Source organism: Orcinus orca, chromosome 8 (genome assembly GCF_937001465.1).
Source record: "Orcinus orca chromosome 8, mOrcOrc1.1, whole genome shotgun sequence".
NCBI classification, from domain to species: Eukaryota; Metazoa; Chordata; class Mammalia; order Artiodactyla; family Delphinidae; genus Orcinus; species Orcinus orca.
Window position 1 is genome coordinate 104,283,226 of NC_064566.1, and position 21,138 is coordinate 104,304,363.

Here is a 21,138-nt window from a genome sequence, read left to right on the forward strand (position 1 = left end):
GTTAGTAAATAATCATATCTGACCATGGTGTATTACTCCTTAATGAGCTTTGATTCTGCTAATATTTATAGGATTTTTACACTGATATTCATTTGTGAGATTGATCAAGTTTCCAATGTACAATCTTTGCCAAGTTTCGCTAGCATCTGTTAAAATTTTTGAAACTGTTCCTTCTTTTTCTTTTCTCTCCACCAGTTTAAACGGCACTGGTATTATCTAGTTCATAAAGCTATGGTAGATTTCCCCTCCAGTGTCACCCAAGTCTGGTAGATTAGGATGTGAAAAAAGGAAGGTTTCTCTTTAACAAGTTTTTCTCTTTCTTCTATGGTAATTGCTCTGCTTCCATTTTCTCTATCTTCTAGGGTAAGCTTGGTTGTTATAACAACTTTCATAGAAAAATCATCCAATTCATTCAGTTTCTCATATTTGTTTCATCAGAGTTGAGCAAATCCAATGATTCTTTAAATTCCTACTGTACCTATGTTCATTTCCAAATGAAACTTAACAGATTAGTTACTTCATTGTTTTCTAAAACAAAACAGTTCTTCAATTTCTCTAAATAGATCTATCACCTTACTGAAAATGTTATGTAACTTTTCAGTGCCTCGGTTTATCAATAAAAGTTCCTGTTTCATAAGGTTATTGTGAGAAGTAAATGAGCTCATATATGCAAATTGCCTAGAACACACCCTAGCACTCAATGCATTCTGTTATGTATTCATTTCTGCTTTCATCTTTGAATTCATTTTCAACTGCTGCTGGAACAAATCACCCCAAACTTAGTGGCTTAACACAACATAAATGTACTATCTTAAAGTTCAGGAGATCAGAAGTCCAAAATCAGTCTCGCTGGGCTGAAGTCCAAGTGTCAGCAGGACTGGTCCCCTGGGGAGAGAGGAGAATCTGTTCCTCGCCTTTTACAGCTTCTAGACGCCACTTGTACTCCTTGGCTCACGGCCCTTCCACACATCACTCCAACCTTTTGCTCCCATCATCACCTCTGCTACTCACAATGATTCTCCTGCTTCTCACTTTTAAGACCCCTTGGGCTACCCAGATATCCAAGATAATCTCCCCATGCGAAAGTTCTTAATTTAATCACATCTCAAAGTCCCTTTTGCCGATGTGTGGTAATCTGGTATGAGTCCCAAAGACCTGTCCATGTCCCAATGCCTAGAAAAAGGATTTTTGCAGATATGATTAAGGATCTTGAGATAATTAAATAACCCTGGATTATCTAGGTGGTCCCTAAATGCCATCACAAGTATCCTTATAAGAAAGAGGCAATGGGAGATTAGACACACAGAAGAGGGAAAAGTGATGTGAAGACAGCGGCAGAGACTGGAGTGAAGCACACAAGCACAGTAATCCTAGCAGCCACCAGAAGCAAGAAAAAGTGAGGAACCAATTCTCCCCTGCAGCCTCTGGAGGAAGCATGGCTCTGCCAACACCTTGATTTCAGCCTTCTGGCCTCCGAAACTGAGAGAACAGCTTTACATTGTTTTAGCTACCAGGTTGGTGGTAATTTGTTGGAGCAGCCATGCTAAACTAATACACCATGTAAAGCAACACATTCACAGTTCTGGAGTTTGGACAGGGACATATGTAAGAGGCCATTATTCATGCCCACCAGTCTTTCTTCATTTCTTCCTTTGCTCTCTTTGGATTTCTTTTATGATGTTTTCTCTCTCCTTGAGTTAGATGGATAATTCATTAATTCTTTCTTGCTTATTATATGCATATTTAAGACAAATAATCTTCCTACACAAGCATACCTTAGATATATTAGGGGTCTGTTCCAGACCACTGCAACAAAGCAAATATCTTATTAAGTCACATGAATTTTTTGGTTTCCTGGTACATATAAAAGTTATGTTTACACTACACTGCAGTCTATTAAATGTGCAATAGCATTATGTTTAAAAAAGCAATGCACATACCTTAATTTTAAAATATCTTATTGCTAAATAATGCTAACCATCATCTGACAACACAGGGTTGCCACAAACCTTCAATTTGTAAAAATGCAGTATCTGCAAAGCACAATAAAGTGAAGTGCAATAAAATGAGAATATGGTTTTAGCTAGATCCCATAGGTTCTAATATATTTTGTCTAATATATTTTGTCATTTTCTACATTTTAAAATTTCCTCTTTGATCCAAAAATTATTTACAGAGTTTTAATTTCCATGTGACGGTAGCATGTAGACTATTAGGAAGTAGCAGAGGGATCAACACCTGTGGTGAGGAGAAGCAACAGTCAGCAAAGAGAGGAGCTGGCCTGCACTGCAGACCTAATGACAGTCAACGCCAATCCCACTGGGAGCACTGACATGGCCCCCAAAACTGAGGAGGGGCAAGAGGGCCCTTTATATCCTATATCAACCAGTCTTTGGGCCACACTGGGAAGGGGTGCTAAATTCACAAACACACACCAGCTAGGTTCCAAATTCAGATTATGCTCTTTGAGAACTTGATGGCTGAATTTTCAAAATTCTTTTCACCTCTTAGTTGGGGCATTAGTTCAAATAGAAATAGCTTTATTTTGAAAGCTGTACTTTTATCCTACCAGAAAATGCAAATTTCAGTTATGTGTACATAAGGAATACATGTACAAAAATTGTTTTCTCGTACTTTCTCCACAATGTTTCGGTAGTTATAATTATCAAATATAAAAATGGTTAAAGATTTACAAACAAAGCATATCTTTTCCTTCTGCTCCTATTGTTTTATTGAGTTCAGGCTGAGGAACCTTTCCTGTAACTTTTCTATTATTCCTCTCCTCCAAGTGATACCCAAGAAAGCTTAAACCTGTTTTTCAGCTAAATGTTTCTAAGGCCTGTTACGCAAACTATGCTTTACTTAGGAAGCACAAGAGAGCAGAGAATTACAATCTCACACAAGTTCTTAGGCAGTCTCTCAGACTAGCTGGCCAAAATCTCTATTCTTCTGGCCCAGAAATATAATTTCTACAGTAATTTTCAAACTTTTCTAATATTTTGATAATTTCAAAAACATTAACATTATTTGTAAAGATAATTACTAAGACTTGCCTCAAACCTTCTCAGGTCAGACCACAACTTTATTTTTCTGCCATACAATTAATAATATTCTTTCCCCCAGACTGAAAATGGAAGATAGAGACGTGCTCCTACTTGCAAATAAAAAGTATCTAAAACCCAGAGATTAGTACTATTCACATTAACTACCCATCCACACATACACAGTGCTCATTCTCAATCCCACACAATTTAGTCCGCCTCAAACAGAGGGATCCATAACCACTTTGTCATGAAAAAAACAAATCCTGGCAATCCCACTTCCAGACACATCTCTTTTTTCTAAAGCTCACAGACAAACAATGAGAAGGAATTATACTCGGGGTAAATGGGGGTTTTAATATGACAGCACTTGCATAAATTGCTTAAGAAAGCTGGATCAGGCAGAGCAGGTCATTTAACAACGAATATGCTTTTCCTTTAACTGGAACATTCTCTAGAATGAATTAACTTTTTTAAAACCAGAGTATCATTAACTGAAATACTGTGGCTTAAGTCCCTATAATATGTTCATTCACCATTTGGAGCGTCCAGGAAAGCACAGAATAGACAAAACAAGGAAAAAAGATTTTAAAACTGGAGGTGAATTTTAAGGCAAAAGAAAGGATTTGTATATGGCAAAGGACTTGGAGTAAAAGAGACTGTGACTAACAACAAAGACATGTGAATAAGCTTTGGGAGCAAGAGGGAAAGGAAGAAATTATTTTAGCCCTAGTGCAACAATACAACGGAAAACCAAAGGTCACCTTTCACTTCTGGACAAAAAGAAAAATGCCACTTTTATCAGGGGGTTATTAACTCAAAAATGTAGACAGCTTGCTGAACAGGGAAGCCCAAATGTTACTCTTACCACTTATCTTATGCCCAATAAAGGCTTTAAATTGAGTGTTACAGCAGAATGCTGGAGGGTCATTTTCAAAAGCAGGTATGTGGCAAAAGCTGCAGTAAAGTTACTCTCCAGTCCAAATGAGCCTACTGCATACTGCGAACATTCAATTAAAATGGAATTGTGAATTACGGCCAAAACATAGCCCTGCCAACATCTTTCATACACACTCCTTTTTAATGCAAACAGCACAAATGTCATCAACTTCTCCAACAGCTGCATGTTTTTTTAATAATCAATATAAACAGAAGTCACTTCAGCAACCTAGATTAAAAAAACAAGCTGTCCCAACACAGAAAAGGTGAGAGGAGAACACACACTTAAATGTCTGCCTTGCCAGAGTCAGGTTTTCCCAACATGAAGGAACGTCAACTCCTCAGTAAACATATGTCCTCTGACTGGGATCCAGCCTGGCTTCACTCAACGGAGGGTGACCCACCTGCATCACGATCACCTGCAAGGCCATCATAAAGGCAGATTTCCAGGATCAACCCTGCAACGATTCCGTTAGCACGACTCAAAACTCTGCATTGTTAACAACCTCTAGGCAATCCCTTTACAGGTTAAAGCCTGGTCATTGTTTTGGTGCAGAATCCATAATGGTAATAATACCTTTGCTCCAAGTTATATCTATTCATTTCTACAAACTATTTAACAAATAGAATTGAACCAAATGGTACAACAGTTGTCAAACTTAACGATACATTAGAATTATCTAAGGAGCTTTTTTAATACTTTCCAAAGCCTGAGAACCACCAACTAAATCATATTCTCTAAGGATAAGGTGAGGGCATCAGTATTTAATAGAAGTCTCCTAGGTAATTCTGATGTGAGGCCATGTTTAAAAATCACTGACTCAGATAATGCTATACATTCTGATTAGGGGAAAAAAGGTGTACAGAAATTAAAAATGAAAAAATAACTTCTAGAAACTGAGAACACTGACGTTTCAGACACATCCATGAGCAAGAGTGTAGTGCAATGGTGAGTTCCCATATACAAATAATGTAAGTGACGTACATATTAAATTTCTTAATAGCCTAGTAATAAAACTTTTTAAAACAGGTAAAATTAATTTTCGTAATATATTTTATTTACTCTAATATATCTAAGCCATTATCAGTTCAACATGTATTCAATATTTAAAAATTAATGATCTATTTTACATTCTTTCGTCATACTAAGCCCTTGAAATTCCGTATGAATTTTCCACTTACAGTACACATGTCAATTCAGAACAGCCACATCCCAAGAGCTCAATAACCACAAATGACTAGTGGCTATATTTTGAACAGAACAGACCCAGTATATTATTGAATTTTAGCTACTCTGTACCTCTAGCTTGCTTAGCATGTTTGAATGCTTGAAAATTTCTCATTAGCCAACTACCTAAGCTTAGCTATTAATCTGTGGAATCAGCGGAATAGCAGATTGTTTATTTTTTGTTTGTTTGTTTTTTACATTTTCCTTTTACCCAGGCTGCCAGACAATCCATGACTGAGTGCTAAAGCACAGGAAGGACATAACAATTAGTCAAATATTCACACTATAGGGAAAGAAAAGGTGGAAGGCTGAGTAACACCAGGAATGCTAATAGGAAAAGCAGAATTGATGATATTTTTAAATGTAATCTTGGCATAATTCAGGAAACAAAATGAAAAAGATATCTGCTTACTTTTATGAACTCAGACTTTTTGCTGACATTTTTTAAAATCTGAAATAAAGATTTAAATATCTTTATTTTGAAACATTCATTTCAAAAACAGTGAAAGGAGTAAAAGCGGACAAAATGAAAAGTAAATTCAACTTTCCAAAAACAAGTTTCTATATGCCAGGATTCCACAAAGAACCAAAGAAAATTAAAGAACTAAGTAAACAAGGTCTACCATACCCACCAGAACTGAAGTTTCAGGCAAAGAAAGAATCAGCTGGACACCTGCCCACACATATGCCACTTGAACCAAATCACACTGTGGTACTGTCTTGAAGTAAGTATAAAAAAAGCCAATACCAGAAATTTCTGTGCAGAAATAAGAAGACGCCAAGTCCATTTACTGGCCTTCATTTGGAATACTGGTGATGAGCTCACAGGCTCCATGGTGATGGTGAAGTAATAAAATGCCAACCAAGAAAACAGATGAACCAATTGCACTATTATCACTAACTGAAATTTTACATCCACAAGAAAAGTGGCAAACAGATGGCAGTGCCACCGTACTGGGGACTACAGCATCCACACCCTGCCATCACTGCAGAACTCTCAGAATTATATTAGAAGATGTGGCAAGAGATTCAAACTTTTAGAAGGCTCTAGTCCCTGCATTCAGATTACAAAAGCTCTACAACGGAATGGTTATGTATTAAAAACTTAGTAATTCAAACCAAAGAGAGTAAAAGAGAGGAACCCACATTTATTGAGGTTTAAATACCAGCCAAGAGAGTTATACCAGTGAAAATGGTGAAAAAAGAACCTCTGAAAATTCTCTCCTGGTTTTTTTTTTTTTTTTTGGCGGTACGCGGGCCTCTCACTGTTGTGGCCTCTCCCGTTGCGGAGCACAGGCTCTGGACGCGCAGGCTCAGCGGCCATGGCCCACAGGCCCAGTCGCTCCGCGGCATGTGGGATCGTCCCGGACCGGGGCACGAACCCGTGTCCCCTGCATCGGCAGGCGGACTCTCAACCACTGCGCCACCAGGCGAGTCCCTCTCCTCAGTTTTTAAAAAATTCTGAAAATTAACCAAAAGCTTGCAGCAATCCAGGGAGCATTTTTTTTTTCCAATAAAAATGACTGAATCTCAGTAGAAAGAGTGAGTTTTGTGTTGCTTTAACTTGACCTAATCCCACCCCTGCCTCGCATTTCCACGGTACCCTTGAAAACCCACGACCTACAACCCATGAAAACCAGCAACCTGGCAGACACCCGAGGTTTGGAGCTGCTTGAAAGCTTCGTTCCCAAGGAATTCTCAATATAGGGACCTACCTGGTTCCTCCCTAGAATACCCCACTTGTACAGATATCTTTATTTGATATGACTCAGGGACCAAGCTGAGGGTTGGAAGTCTGTAGAGGTTGCAAGGGCAACAAAAAGTAAGATATGGAGAGGCTCAGCAAGGTTTGGGAACACAGGAAAAGAATCACATAACTGAATCCCTTAAAATGAGTCAATTTTTTAAATTGTTACTTAAGGATTTTAATTATCACCTTAACTGGGGCAAAGTCTGCATAATTTTATTTATATATATATATATATATATATATATATATATATATAACATGGCCAGACAGCAAGCAACAAACTTATGTCTAAGCTGCTAAATGAAAACACGCAGTTAGCTGCTACTGAAGAACTGGAACGTCAGGTGGCACTCTTGTAAAAGAAATAATTATGGTAACAATGGTAACACAGGCTAAGAACATGAACCTCAAGTTTAACATTACACTACTTGGCCAATCCAGATTCTTTTATAAAACATACTTCAAAAGAAACTACTTAATTTTTTTACAAATACACAATCCATATCTTTGAGGAAATGCTTCAGATGCTACTGAAAAAAGTCATTCTTTTTGGACCCGGACAAAGGTCAAGGAGCTTTCATCTTCACTGTCCCTAATCTCTCTCATTTAAATTAACAGTGAGGATGCAAGTAAAACATATAATGAATGATGCAACTGTACTCCATAACATATTTACTAGTTTGTTCGATTTACTTTTTTTTTTTAATCTGGTTACAAAACATCTTAAAGTAAAGCATTTTTGTTGGGATACGGCAGGAAAGCAAACAACTGTTCAGGTATTTTTGTCTTCTCCAGGCTAAATTTGTGACATCACGTTAAACTAGAATATGCTTTTTAAATGAAATTTCTCACAAGTAACATTTCACAACTTAGAGAAATGACAGTAAAACTTTTTTTAAAATAAGGCTGAAATATCTTTGGACTAAATGATTTCACATCAAATCAATTCAATGATTGGCTAACATTTAAAATGTAAAAATCTAACAATTAAGAGCCTAAAATTTCATATAGTATTCAATATATAAAATAACTTTTCAAAGTTATATAGCACATACTTTATGGTTCTTGTACAAATATCTACTCTGTTTTGTTGATGTTGTTTTATGTTAAGAAATCCTGCCCTATTTTTTTTTAACATCTTTATTGAAGTATAACTGCTTTACAATGGTGTGTTAGTTTCTGCTTTATAACAAAGTGAATCAGTTATACATATACATATATCCCCATATCTCTTCCCTCTTGTGTCCCCCTCCCTCCCACCCTCCCTATCCCACCCCTCTAGGTGGTCACAAAGCACCGAGTTGATCTCCCTGTGCCATGCGGCTGCTTCCCACTAGCTATCTATTTTACGCTTGGTAGTGTATATATGTCCATGCCACTCTCTCACTTTGTCCCAGTTTACCCTTCCCCCTCCCCATATCCTCAAGTCCATTCTCTAGTAGGTCTGTGTCTTTATTCCCATCTTACCCCTAGGTTCTTCATGACCTTTTTTTTTTTTTCTTAGATTCCATATATATGTATTAGCATACGGTATTTGTTTTTCTCTTTCTGACTTACTTCACTCTGTATGACAGACTCTAGGTCCATCCACCTCACTACAAATAACTCAATTTCGTTTCTTTTTATGGCTGAGTAATACTGCCCTATTTTTGACAGCTATTAAACATGTGGCAAACAATTATGTTTTCTGATTACAGATGAAAGCTCAGTAGAGTAGCATTTTCTAATTAATTTAAATACACTAACAAGCAAGTATTTCAAACTAAATGAAAACCACCTGGAGTGTCTTCACACTGTCAAATGTAAGCATGATACACCACCAGAAAATCAAATAACTTTCAATTTTAAAACCCAGGGAAATCCTGGTTCTGGTAATGGTATAATAGCTTTTATTTTTCCACCACGTTGTCTATCTCCAACAGGTTAAGGACTATCAACTGTGAACAAAATATAAGACAAGTACTTGAAAAGACAGAAGAAGAACATCTAATGAATGGATATAAACTCTGAAGGGCCATCCCATTTCAGAACCCCCTACAGAGTCAGCTACGGCCTTTCTAAAAATGCACCACAGCCCACCTTCTCCCTCTACCCATTTCTTCCTTCCCTTCTCTTCCCCCTTTTTCCTCAGCTGTCAATACCAATAATATACTAATAAACTTCCTTCACATCTCTCTCTGCCCCACAGAGTTTGCTTCCCAAAGGAACCCAACCTACAACAGCAACCAAACACCAGCAAAACTATCAGGGATTCAACCACTTAAACAACCACACTCATGGGTAAGGTCCACATATCTAAGCTCTTCCCGAGAGCACATCCCAGTTCCCACAGTGTGGGAGTAACCAAAATTCCAGCAGAAAGCCACAGTCTTATTTGCTGGAGGTGTCAAACGACAGAGTTTGGGGTCACCAAAGTGAGTGTAAATTTGAATGCAGAAATTCCAGAAAGGAGAGGGCTGCATAGGAAACCCATACTCTAAAAATAAGCTCACTTCAAATTCGTGGCTGACCCATTAACTCACATGTCCAAGAAAGACTCCATGGAGCCCACTGGAGAGCAACAGCTGGAAGGTTGAAAGAGGCTGAGACAGCATCTCAGCTGCTGCCACCCCAGAGGAAACAGAACTTCAGCCAAGCCTAGAAACTGCTAGGTAAAAACCTCAGGCTTTACACTGAGGCTCTTTCCTGAAGAGTAAAGGCTATGCCCCAGGATTAAAGGGGTCCTCTTGAACTAGGGCAAAACGAGCCCACCCTGGCACACTACAAAACTAAGGTCCCAAAGGTTCAATGTGATCACCCAGGAATTTTACTGCCTACTAAAACCAAACTGATACTCAGAGAAAGAAAACAGAAAAGACAGACTCTCTACAACAATCATCCATAATGATTAGGATGCAACAAAAAATTACTAGGCCGTTGTGAAGAGAAAAATCTGTCAACAGACACAAACCACGGAATGACCGAGATATTGGAATTAGCAGGTAGTTTAAATATAAATAGAGTAAACATTCTAATTAAAATACAGAGGTTGTCAGGCTGGATAAAAAAGCAAGGCCCAATTATATACTAGTGACAAGCAATACACCTTAAAAATAAAGACATAATTGGAAAGAATATAAAAAAGAATGTATATATGTGTATAACTGAGTCACTTTGCTATACAGAAGAAATTAACACAACATTGTAAATCAACTATTCTTCAATAAAAAATAAAGACAAAGATAGGTTGAGAATAAAAACAGAAAAAGATAAAACCATCAACATAATAAGCCCAAGAGAAGCTGGCTTGACTATATTAATATAATCACTTTTCAAGAAAAAATGTATTAGCAGAGGTAAAATGGGACTTTTGCAAATAATATAAGAAAAGTCAACTCATCAGGAAAACTTAATCATAAATGTGTATGCTCCAAATAACAAAACTTCAAAATACATGCAGTAAACACCAATATGGGCATACCTCATTTTACTGCACTTCCCTGTATTGTGCTTTGCAGATACTGTGTTTTTAACAAATTGAAGGTTTGTGGCAACCCTGCATGGAGCAAGTGGCTATATCGGAGCCATTTTTTCAACAGCATTATTTTTTAATGAAGGTTTGTACATTGTTTGTTTAGACATAATGCTATTAGACACTTACAGACTACAGTTTAGTGTCAACATAAATTTTATATGCACTGGGAAACCAAAAACTTCATGTGACTCACTTTATGTAATATTTGCTTTATTATGGTGGTCTAGCGAACCCACAAAACCTGAGGTACGCCTGCAGAAATAAAGGGAAAAACAGATATCCATACCATAATTAGAAAATTTAACACCTCTCTTCCTCTCTAGAAAATCCTAGACAAAAAAATAATAAGGATATAGAAAAATTGGATAATATACTATTAAATCAACTTGCTTTAATTGACATTAATAGAACACTATACTGAAACACAGAATACATATTCTTTCAAATGCACGTGGAACATAACACTGAGATGGAGCACATGCTGTGCTATAAACCAGCGCTCAAATTTCAAAAGATTTAGTTTACAGAGTAAAATTTCTGATAACATAATTAAATTAGAAATCAGTAATAAGATATCTGGAAAAGATTCAAATATTGATATTTGGAAATTAAGCAACATATATACACAGCCAATGGGTCAAAGAAGATATTAAAAGGAAATTAAAAATATTTCATAATTTAACAATACAAAAAATATACTACATCAAAACTTGTAAAATCCAGTTAAAGCAGTGGTTAGAGGGAAATTTATAGCATTAAATGCTTAAATTAGAAAAGATGACTTGAAACCAATCATCTAAATTGCCATTCATAACCTAGGAAGAAATAGGTAGAAAGAAATAATGCAGATAAGCAAAAATAAATGAGATAGAAAATGGAAAATCAGTAACTTAAAAAAACAAAAGATTAATAAATGTGAAAAGCATCTTGCTGAACTGATGTTATACTTCAATAAAAAGTTTTAAAAACAAAAAAAATTACAAACTACACAGTACTGAATAAATGAATTTTTTTTCCTAATTCACTTGCAGGTGCCCAGTAAAAATGTTAAGTGTGCTGGGCCTAAAAGCGGGCTTTCCAAGGTTGTCTACCTCCATCATAGGATCCAGAAGAGGCATTTCCAAGACATCAGGCCCTCGACAAAGAAGATATACAAGTGCCCAATAAGCACATAAAAAGGTACTCAATGCTCATTAGTCATGAAAGAAATAAAAATTAAAACCACAACGAGATACAACTGTACACCCACTAGATGGTTAAAACTGAAGAACTGACAAGACAAAAAGATGTAGGGCAGCATTTCTCAACATACAGACACACCTCAGAGATATTGCGGGTTCAGTTCCAGACCACTGCAGTAGAGCGAATTTCACAATAAAGCAAGTCACACAAACGTTTTTTGTTTCCTGGTGCATATAAAAGTTATGTTTATGCTAAACTGCAGTCTAGCATAAACTTCTTCGTTGCAGAGCAACGAAGCCCGGGCGCCACAACTACTGAGCCTACACTCTAGAGCCCGCGAGCCACAACTACTGAGCCCGTGTGCCTAGAGCCCGTGCTCCACAACAAGAGAAGACACTGCAATAGAAGCCCATGCACCGCAAGGAAGAGTAGCTCCCGCTCACTGCAACTAGAGAAAGCCCGTGCACAGCAATGAAGACCCAACACGGCCAAAAATAAATAAATAAATAAATTTATTTTAAAAATGAGAAAAAAGCTGCAGAGTAACAAATATGATACTTGTTATATAGTTGTAATAGGTACCAAGAAATGGTACATATTATTTATGGCTAGATGTATGTACTTAATAGAAAGGGTATCATGAATGAGTATGATAGTGTACCAAATTCAGGTTAATGGTTACTTCTAGGTAAGAAGAAAGGAAAATAACATCAGGGATTCAACTACATATGTAATGTTTTATTTTTATTTTTTTTTAAATATCAAGCAAGTTGGTAAAATATAAGGAATTAATGAAGCTGGTATGTTGGTTTATGCTTCTCTCTATTCTTTCCTGTTTGTTTACAACATTTCAAAATTTTTGGAAAACACGAAACAAAAAACTATAAAGCTACTGCAAGAGTTCAAGAGAGTTTACTACTTGATAACTGACAAGTTATCTAACATTAAAGTTTTCAAATAAGATTTTCTTTTAAGAATCATTTTAATCAATTTCAAACATTACATACTATTTCAGAACTATAAACTATCTCACTTCAAAATACCCACAGTTAAATACTGAATTAAAAGAAGTCCTGCTGACAACACTAATAACACATACTACAAAATATGAATTATGAATAACTAAACCCAAAAATGTAGTCAAAGCATTGTACCGAATAATTTTGAGATTATAAAATACATATGTAAGATGAATAGCCTACTATATCTACATTATTCTTCTTAAAAATATATATCCAAAGTAAATATGGCAAAATGCAAAATTTTATTAAGTTTAGATGATGGGCACATAAGTGCTGTGATTCTCTGTACTTTATGTTTTGAAACCTTTTATGAAGTGGAGAAAAATAAATATAATTGAAATATCTGCAGAAAGAATGGTAAATATATAATATGTATATACATATATATACACATACAGCATTCTAGGAAATTCTTCCCAAAGATCTCCATACTAGCTGTTCAAAAAAGAAAAATATTTATTTTTAATCTTCTACCTGAACGAATCTGGCCACTTTTATACAAACTAAACCACCTCTCCAGAATGGAATGGGGAGAACTACTCAGCATATGATCTTTATGCTTTATGAATTTTATGCTTCTTTAAAGGGGAGGCTCTGTCAGGATAACTGTGTTCTAGGAAAAACAAACAAACAAAACCCAAAGGTAGTTGTTTCTATCTTTGATTCCCCACTTGATCATTACCTTAGTTTTCTAGGTTTAAAGTAGGACTTCACAGGTTTTGATCACTGTAGTGGGTTGAACAGTGGTCCCCCAAAAGATATGTTCATGTCCTAATATTCACATGCAGTGAATGTTGCATCATTTAGAAAAAAGAACTTTGAAGTTAAAGATCTTGAGATGAAATCATCCTGTATTTCCAGTGGGCCCTAAATCCTGTTGTAAGTATCCTTCTGAGACAGAAGAGGAGATTAAGACACAAAGGAGAAGACCATGTAAAGATGGAGGCAGTGACAAGAGTGATGTGGCCACAAGCCAAGGAAGCCTGGAGCTACCAAAACCTGGAAGAGCTAAAGGATCTTACAACCTGTGGAGGGAGTGTGGCCCTGTTGCCACCTTGATTTCAGACTTCTGCCCTCTAGAACCGTGAGGAAATAAATTTCTGCAGCTCTAAGCCACCAGGTTTGTGGTCATTTGTTACAGCAATCACCAGACACCAATACAATCTCCCCTTCCAGACATTCCCCTACCAATTCAACTAGCTACCCAACATGGTACTTGCCATGACTTATCCTTGCTCTGTAGAATCTCAGTCCACATTTCCTGTGCCCCTCCCCAAGCTCTTGCTTGAGCCCCTACCCTTAGATGCTATATGTGTAGATATATATAACCTATTCTGAAACTTGCATCATCTGTAGCAAAAGTAGGTCTGTACCACTTTTGCTGTTATCAGCTGGAATTAAAGGACTGGTAAAGTGACAGGGCACCATGGACACAAATGCAGGTGTGTGGGTAAAAAGTACCATTGAACTTGGTCTTCAAATAAGAGAAAACCAGCCCTGGGTGGTGGTAATATAAAAAGAGAAGCAGGAATAAGTGATATTATTGGAGTACAGAGTCTCCAGTCACAGACAATTACAGAACTTCTGAGCATAAGTACAACATGATGTGATTTACAAAAACTAATTGGATTAAAATGTAAAGGCTACATTAAAAGATGTGTTTGAACCTAACATCAATTTATAAATCAGCTGTATCTTATCAATTCTAATTTCACAGAAACAAAAGTAATTGGATTCTGCAGAAATTCTGACAGTTAAGACTCAACTACTTTCCTCAGTCCAAATCTCCAAGGCCTCAGGCTGTTCTGACCCAACCTACCATCCACAGTTTCAGGTTTGGATGTCATGGCCCTAATCCAAATGATGCAGCTTCTGCACATCCCTGCAAAGTAAGTGTGACAGCAAGAATGCAGAACAGGGGCTTCCCTGGTGGCGCAGTGGTTAAGAATCCGCCTGCCAATGCAGGGGACATGCGTTCGAGCCCTGGTCTGGGAAGATCCTACATGCCGCGGAGCAACTAAGCCCATGAGCCACAACTACTGAGACTGCGCTCTAGAGCCTGTGAGCCACAACTACTGAAGCCCGCGCACCTAGAGCCCGTGCTCCACAACAAGAGAAGCCACCACAATGAGAAGCCCACACACCGGAACAAAGAGCAGCCCCCGCTCGATGCAACGAGAAAGCCTGGGCGCAGCAACGAAGACCCAACACAGCCAAAAATAAAAAATAAATAAAAAATTAAAAAAAAAAAGAATGCAGAACAAAGAACAAGAAATGGCTGGTGGAACAAGGACAGATGTCCCCAGATAGAGGCCATAAAAGGGACTGCAGTGATAGACGTGTACAGGAAAGGTCTGGAGCTAGACCCAGGAACCAGTTTTAACATCTGTGCAGCAAACATTTGCAACATCCCAGAAAACAGATTCAAGTGATGAGTGAAAATCAATTAACTCTACTAAAATCACGGAGTATGTTTAGAGCAGAGACAAAGCTTCTAAATTAATAACATACTGGTTTTAAAGACCATGTTTTAGAAATTAAAAGCTTATATCTCCCTAAAAATCCAAAACTAATTTACCAGCAGATACTGTCACTTTATCTGTAAGACATATCCTGAATCTCACTATTTCTCTCCTCTACACTGCTACCTTAGTCTAAGCCATCATCATCTTTCAACTGGACTAGCAGTTGCTTCTAATCCATCTCCCTTTTTCCATTCCTGCATATCATGATCTGGTATTCATTACCAAAATGGTAGTGAGAGTAATATTTTCAAAATATAAATAAGTGGGACTTCCCTGGTGGTCCAGTGGGTAAGACTCCACACTCCCAATGCAGGGGGTCCAGGTTTGATCCCTGGTTGGGGAACTAGATCCCGCATGCATTCCACAAATAAGAGTTCATATGCTGCAACCAAGAAGTCTGCATGCCGCAACTAAAAGATCCAGTGTGCCACAACTAAGACCCGGAGCAGTCAAAATAAATATAAATAAATATATATATTTTTAATCTAAATAAGCTCATATCACTCATCTATTTAAATTTCTAATGGCTCTTCACCACCCTGTCATGCTCCGGCCCTGCTGACCTCTCACTTCCCTCCTGGTCCACTGCTTTCCAACCAGAGTAGCTTTTTTGCACCTGCTACATACCCTGTTCGTTCCTTCCCCAGTGCCTCTGCGCTCTCTACTCGTGGGGTCCCTGATTTGGACCCAGCTGCCTCCTCATCCAGGTCTCACCTCAAATGACCACCCCACCCCAGGCCTTCCATAACTAAAACAAACCCTCCTAATCACTTGCCATCACTCTCTGCTCCTAATGATTAGAAACTGGCTAAAGACCATCCATCGCCCAACACTATCTATCCTTTGCATAAGATTGCACCAATTCTGAAATTATCTTCTTGTATTTATTTAACTAGAACATAATTCCCATGAGAGCAGGAACCCAATTTGTACGCACAACTCAGAAATAGGAACTTAATTGTTGCATGCAGTACAAGCACTCTGGTAAACAGTCTGGCATTACTTCCTGAAGTGGAACATTCACATATGCCTAGCAACTAATGCCCTAGGTACATACCTGAGGATTTCCTAATTTCCTAGCTATTCACCTACCTAGTTTCTATACCTAAGAGAAACTCTTGCACAAGTACAACAGAAAACAAGTACAAAAATATTCTTAGAAGCACTGTTCACCATAACAAAATCTGGGAAACTACTCAAATGTCCACAAACAGAAAACTGGATAAATAAATTGTAGTCATAATCATAGAATACATAATCATAGAATACATAGAATACATACATTATAAGATGGATACATTTTAGTGACAATAATATAGATGAATTTTAGCAATGTAATATTAAGTGGAAGAAATTCTAGAGATTAGACAGAGCATCATAATCTTTTTATAAAATTTAAAACTAGTTTTTTAAAAATAAAATATTCTTAGGAATATATAGATGCAATAAAACTATATTAAAAGGAAAGCAAGAGAATGAATATAGGAACCACTGCCTAAACTGTTTACAACTAGGGGTTTATTGTTATTACTATTACAAAACAATATAAAGAAAGTAAAGTAAAAAAGATACAGTCAGTTCATTATTTTGGGCTTGCCCACAGTCCCAATTCAATGGAAATAAAAACCCAGATCTCTGGCTCTATGACACAAGGTTCTCCCAGTGGATGCTTGAATGTTGCCTGGGGCTGTTCAAGTTTTTTTTAAGCCCTTTCTGTAGAATGCTACCATTTATATACAGATATGAATGAAAGCAGATTTTAAAAGTCCTTAAATGAACTCTTTAACAATCAAAAACTAGCTGAGGACCACCCTTCCTCACCCAGCTCCCAGTAGTCTTTATTCTTTTCATAACTCCGAAACATTTCTGCCTGAAAATATGAAACAAATGATTTTCAACACTAAAATATTTATGGAGTCAAGACAATAAGGCAACAATCTGAAAGTATAACAACAGGCACTGGTTAAAAAAAATGGGATACAGCCATTCAAGAAAATACCAGGCAGTCCTAAGAAAAGAACCATGAGGGAGACACTTTACATAATGATACAGAATTATGTAAAAAACAAAAAAATGTTTTCAAGGTACAGAACAATACATACAGTAGGTTAGAATTTCTGCTTAAAGGAGGGAGAAGAAAAACATATACATGTAAAATAACTATACTCATACTTGCAGATGCTTAAAATATCTGTAGATGGAGACACAAGGAGTGAATATTATAAACTCTGGTATTTCCTTTGAATTTTGAACATCTGAATTTACTATTCAAAAAATAAATTCTAAAATTTTAAAATCACAGAAGAAGACTATAATGGAAAAACAAATACATTCTGAAGAGCACTGGCATTTTTCAAAGAGAAACTACTCCAAGATAGCTATTCTTATCTTAACTGTGTACACTTGCAATCCGGATGATGAAAATATCGTTCACAAAGAGTGCACTGTTCAGTGGTTCTGACAGATCTTATCTGAAGGTTTTTTAACAACTCTTTTCATGTTCTGAATGCTATATATCTTTTTTTTAATATTTATTAATTTATTTGGCTGCACCGGGTCTCAGTTGAGGCATGCGGGACCTTTAGTTGCAGCAGGCGGGACCTTTAGTTGCAGCAGGCGGGGTCTAGTTCCCTGAGCAGGGATCAAACCAGGGATCCCAGTCCAGGCCCCCGGCACTGGGAACGCAGAGTCTTAGCCACTGGGCCACCAGGGAGATTCCCTGAATGCTATATATCTTACCTACATATAAATAAGATTGGCTTATTTCTCCTTTTATTTACATTTTCTTCTGCTTGAAAAAGATTTATATCTATTATTACCAAAAGTGTAGCAACAACCAGTATCAATTCATGTCCATCTTTTGAATCCCTAGTAAGATAGTTCACCTTTCTAACTGGAAATTAAAAACTGGCCTTACTTGCTTTTTTGATAAGAATTGTGGGGTTTTTCTTTAGTGTTAGATAAGAGTATTTTTATCTAAAATGACCTGCCTGTACACCCAACCACAGACTTCAAAAGTGAAATGGTGACTGTACTTCCTTGTGTGGGACATTTCAAACTAATAAATTTTAAAACAGATAATTAAATCAAAAACCTACCATCTTCACATTACTTTTCAAAATGGAAGTACTATAACAAGTGCCAAGGAATACAAAAAGTTAAAACGGCACATCTTCGGGGGAGGGGTAATTTTAAACATTGTTATATTTATATAAATTTAAATATATTATGGTGTGGGCATTGTAAAAGTCATGTGGATTCTTAGGACAGATATGAAATTTCAAAGACATTTAGAGCTACTTAACTCACCTCTGACATCAGCTATACCTCGACAGAGTGTTTGTGACTTACTAACCTACCATCGCTGGCTTTATTCCAGTTCAGTAAAAATGTATACAAATAATAAAATAGGGTTCTACTTACAAGATCCTTATTCTTTTTTGTTTTCCCAGAAATTTGCATTGAATTTGAAAGTAGTTAAGATAACAGATCAACTAAAATGGCTAGTGTATTTCAAAATATTCCTGATTTTGGTTATCAGTTCTTGCTAGGTTTGAATTACCACTAAATGGTGATGACATATTTATTTATTGTACTTGACAGTACAGTGTATGTAATATTCAGCAGGTATTAATGCACAAATTGAAAATAATAATATAACCTTTTGCTGATTTGCTATAATGGACAAGGTTTCCATGCTTACTACCTGAGGTTCCTTTAAAGATGACACGTTTGAGTCCAGCCTTTTCATGCCGCCGCCTGGTGAATAACTGCTGACATTCACACACAATGTGTGAGTTGCTATGTAGAACAGGTGACCACTGGTGACCGACCACCTTTATATTTGTATATGCAGACATCAAATAAAAGAATGATAAATCATTTCACACAGATAAAGCAGGCATGTTGCAGTTGCAACCTGTTTTTTAGCCAAGTTTTGTCGAATGACTTCCTCCAAGCAAACACTGGTTGCTCCCTGCTGGAATGCTTTCCCTGCTACTACTCTCCAGTTCTCTATATTTTTGTAGAAGACTATAGCTCAAACGGTACTTCTGTTGCAGTAGCCTCCAGCAGTATACCCCCGTGTACAGTACCTGAAAGAGCAAACTATCAGAAGAACCCAGTATTTGCATTTACATTTGCACAAATCTTAATGACAATTTGCAAAATTCCTACACAGCACATTCAGCTTATTCTAAGGCAACTTTCAAGTTAACTGCCTAATTCCTGAGTGTCTATGCCATTTTCTCACCCACTGACTCTAATTAACCGTATATTTTTATATTTCTCTACACAGCTGGAGAGGAGAGGGGGGTAGTGTATGAAGACTCAGAGGGAGTTTCTAAGTCAAATATATTCTATAGGTAATGACCAGAATATTGCCATAACTGTTATAACAAATGAACTGTATATAACTGGATTTTTTAAAATCAGTCATTACTGCAGCACTGTTTTTATAAGTCTATTAGGTACATCTTATTGCCTTCTTAATTCATATTCAGAGGACTCAGGAGAAATAATGTTTTTCTTATTCATTAAAATCCGTATTTCATGGAATGAAGCTAATTATCTCACTTGAGAGATGGAAGGCTAAAAAAGCATCTAAGGAATAAAACTACACCACAAAATGTTAACCATAAAAAGCTTGTAGAAGCATCAAAAGATTATCTAATAAAGCTGGAATCTGCTACTTGAAAACTTCAATATGTAATTTTATTTTACTGAGCCATACTGTGCACTGGTCCTACACTAACATCAATGAGATGACCAGGTACATCCATAGTATAATTTTATTTTTTTTAAAGGATTTAATCCAGTATTTATTCCACACTCATGATCCTTCTCTGTAATCAGAATACAAGTCGTAAGAATAATCTATCAAATAATTTGCTGATAATCTTAAATAATGCAGCATAGCATTACTTTAAATACTTCTCTGTTCTAGATTAAGTTTAAAACCTCAAACAGCAATCTTCATGATCAATAAAAAAAGCTTTCAATTTAAAAAAGGACACTATATCAAGCTGTTTCATAATTTAAGTTTTCCATTTATAAAAATGCTTTGGAAGCTTGAGGCTTACATCTATTTCTCTACTCATCTGCCCCACCCTCTCCCAATTTCACGTTAGTATAGGGTTGCTGCAAGAATGCTAGGCTTTAGACATTAATTTCTCCTTTTATAAAGTACTTTAAAATCTGAAAAATTCAAGAAAAGGATTACATGTCATGTATTTTTTCAAATAAAAAAGGAAAACTTAGTGAATAAATTTTAGTCATACTAACAGTGTCCCTTTGAGGTAGAATGCTAAAAGGACTTTTGATCAAATCACAGCCTAACTGAAACCTTTGCATCAGAAACTAACTTCTCCTAAATTCTCTCTAAAGTTAACTGTGGAGAATATTAGGTTTGACATATTAACAAGAGCCTTCCAAGATAATATACAGTGGACAAGAATGTGAATCCTACAACTGCTGCCTTCATGTACACTGAAAGCATGTAATTCTCCTATAATAGACATCCAAGATCCATTTTCAAAGTTTTTAGCCTTCTATTATGAAAAGCACAGCCATGCTAACTTCAATACCCAAACCATAATCCCACACCTACAAAACAAAAATAGAATTAGTGGCAGTTTACTGCCTTACACAAATTTGACCAACATGGCAACCATGCCAAAGGAATTAAAACATTTTCAGGACATATGTACAGACTGTACATCTCAAAAACAATTAAACAATAAAATGCAAGAATAATCTGTGCATCATGTATCAAACTCAACAGTTGGGTGAAAACATCAATGCAATAAATGGGATTACAAAGGCACTTCCCTACACAAAAGAGGAAATGAAAATGCAGCCTACAGGGAGCTTGAAGAGTGTGTAACTACTGCACCATCTCAACTTGGGAGGAAAAAAAACAGCAGATTTAATCCAACA

At 36.7% G+C, this 21,138-nt stretch overlaps 1 protein-coding gene across 3 annotated transcripts in view; it reads right to left on the bottom strand.

The window, feature by feature from the left end:
* The window catches only part of ARHGAP32 (Rho GTPase activating protein 32), a 266,634-nt gene that overhangs the window by 197,877 nt on the left and 47,619 nt on the right, over nt 1-21,138 (bottom strand). The window lies entirely within an intron of this gene.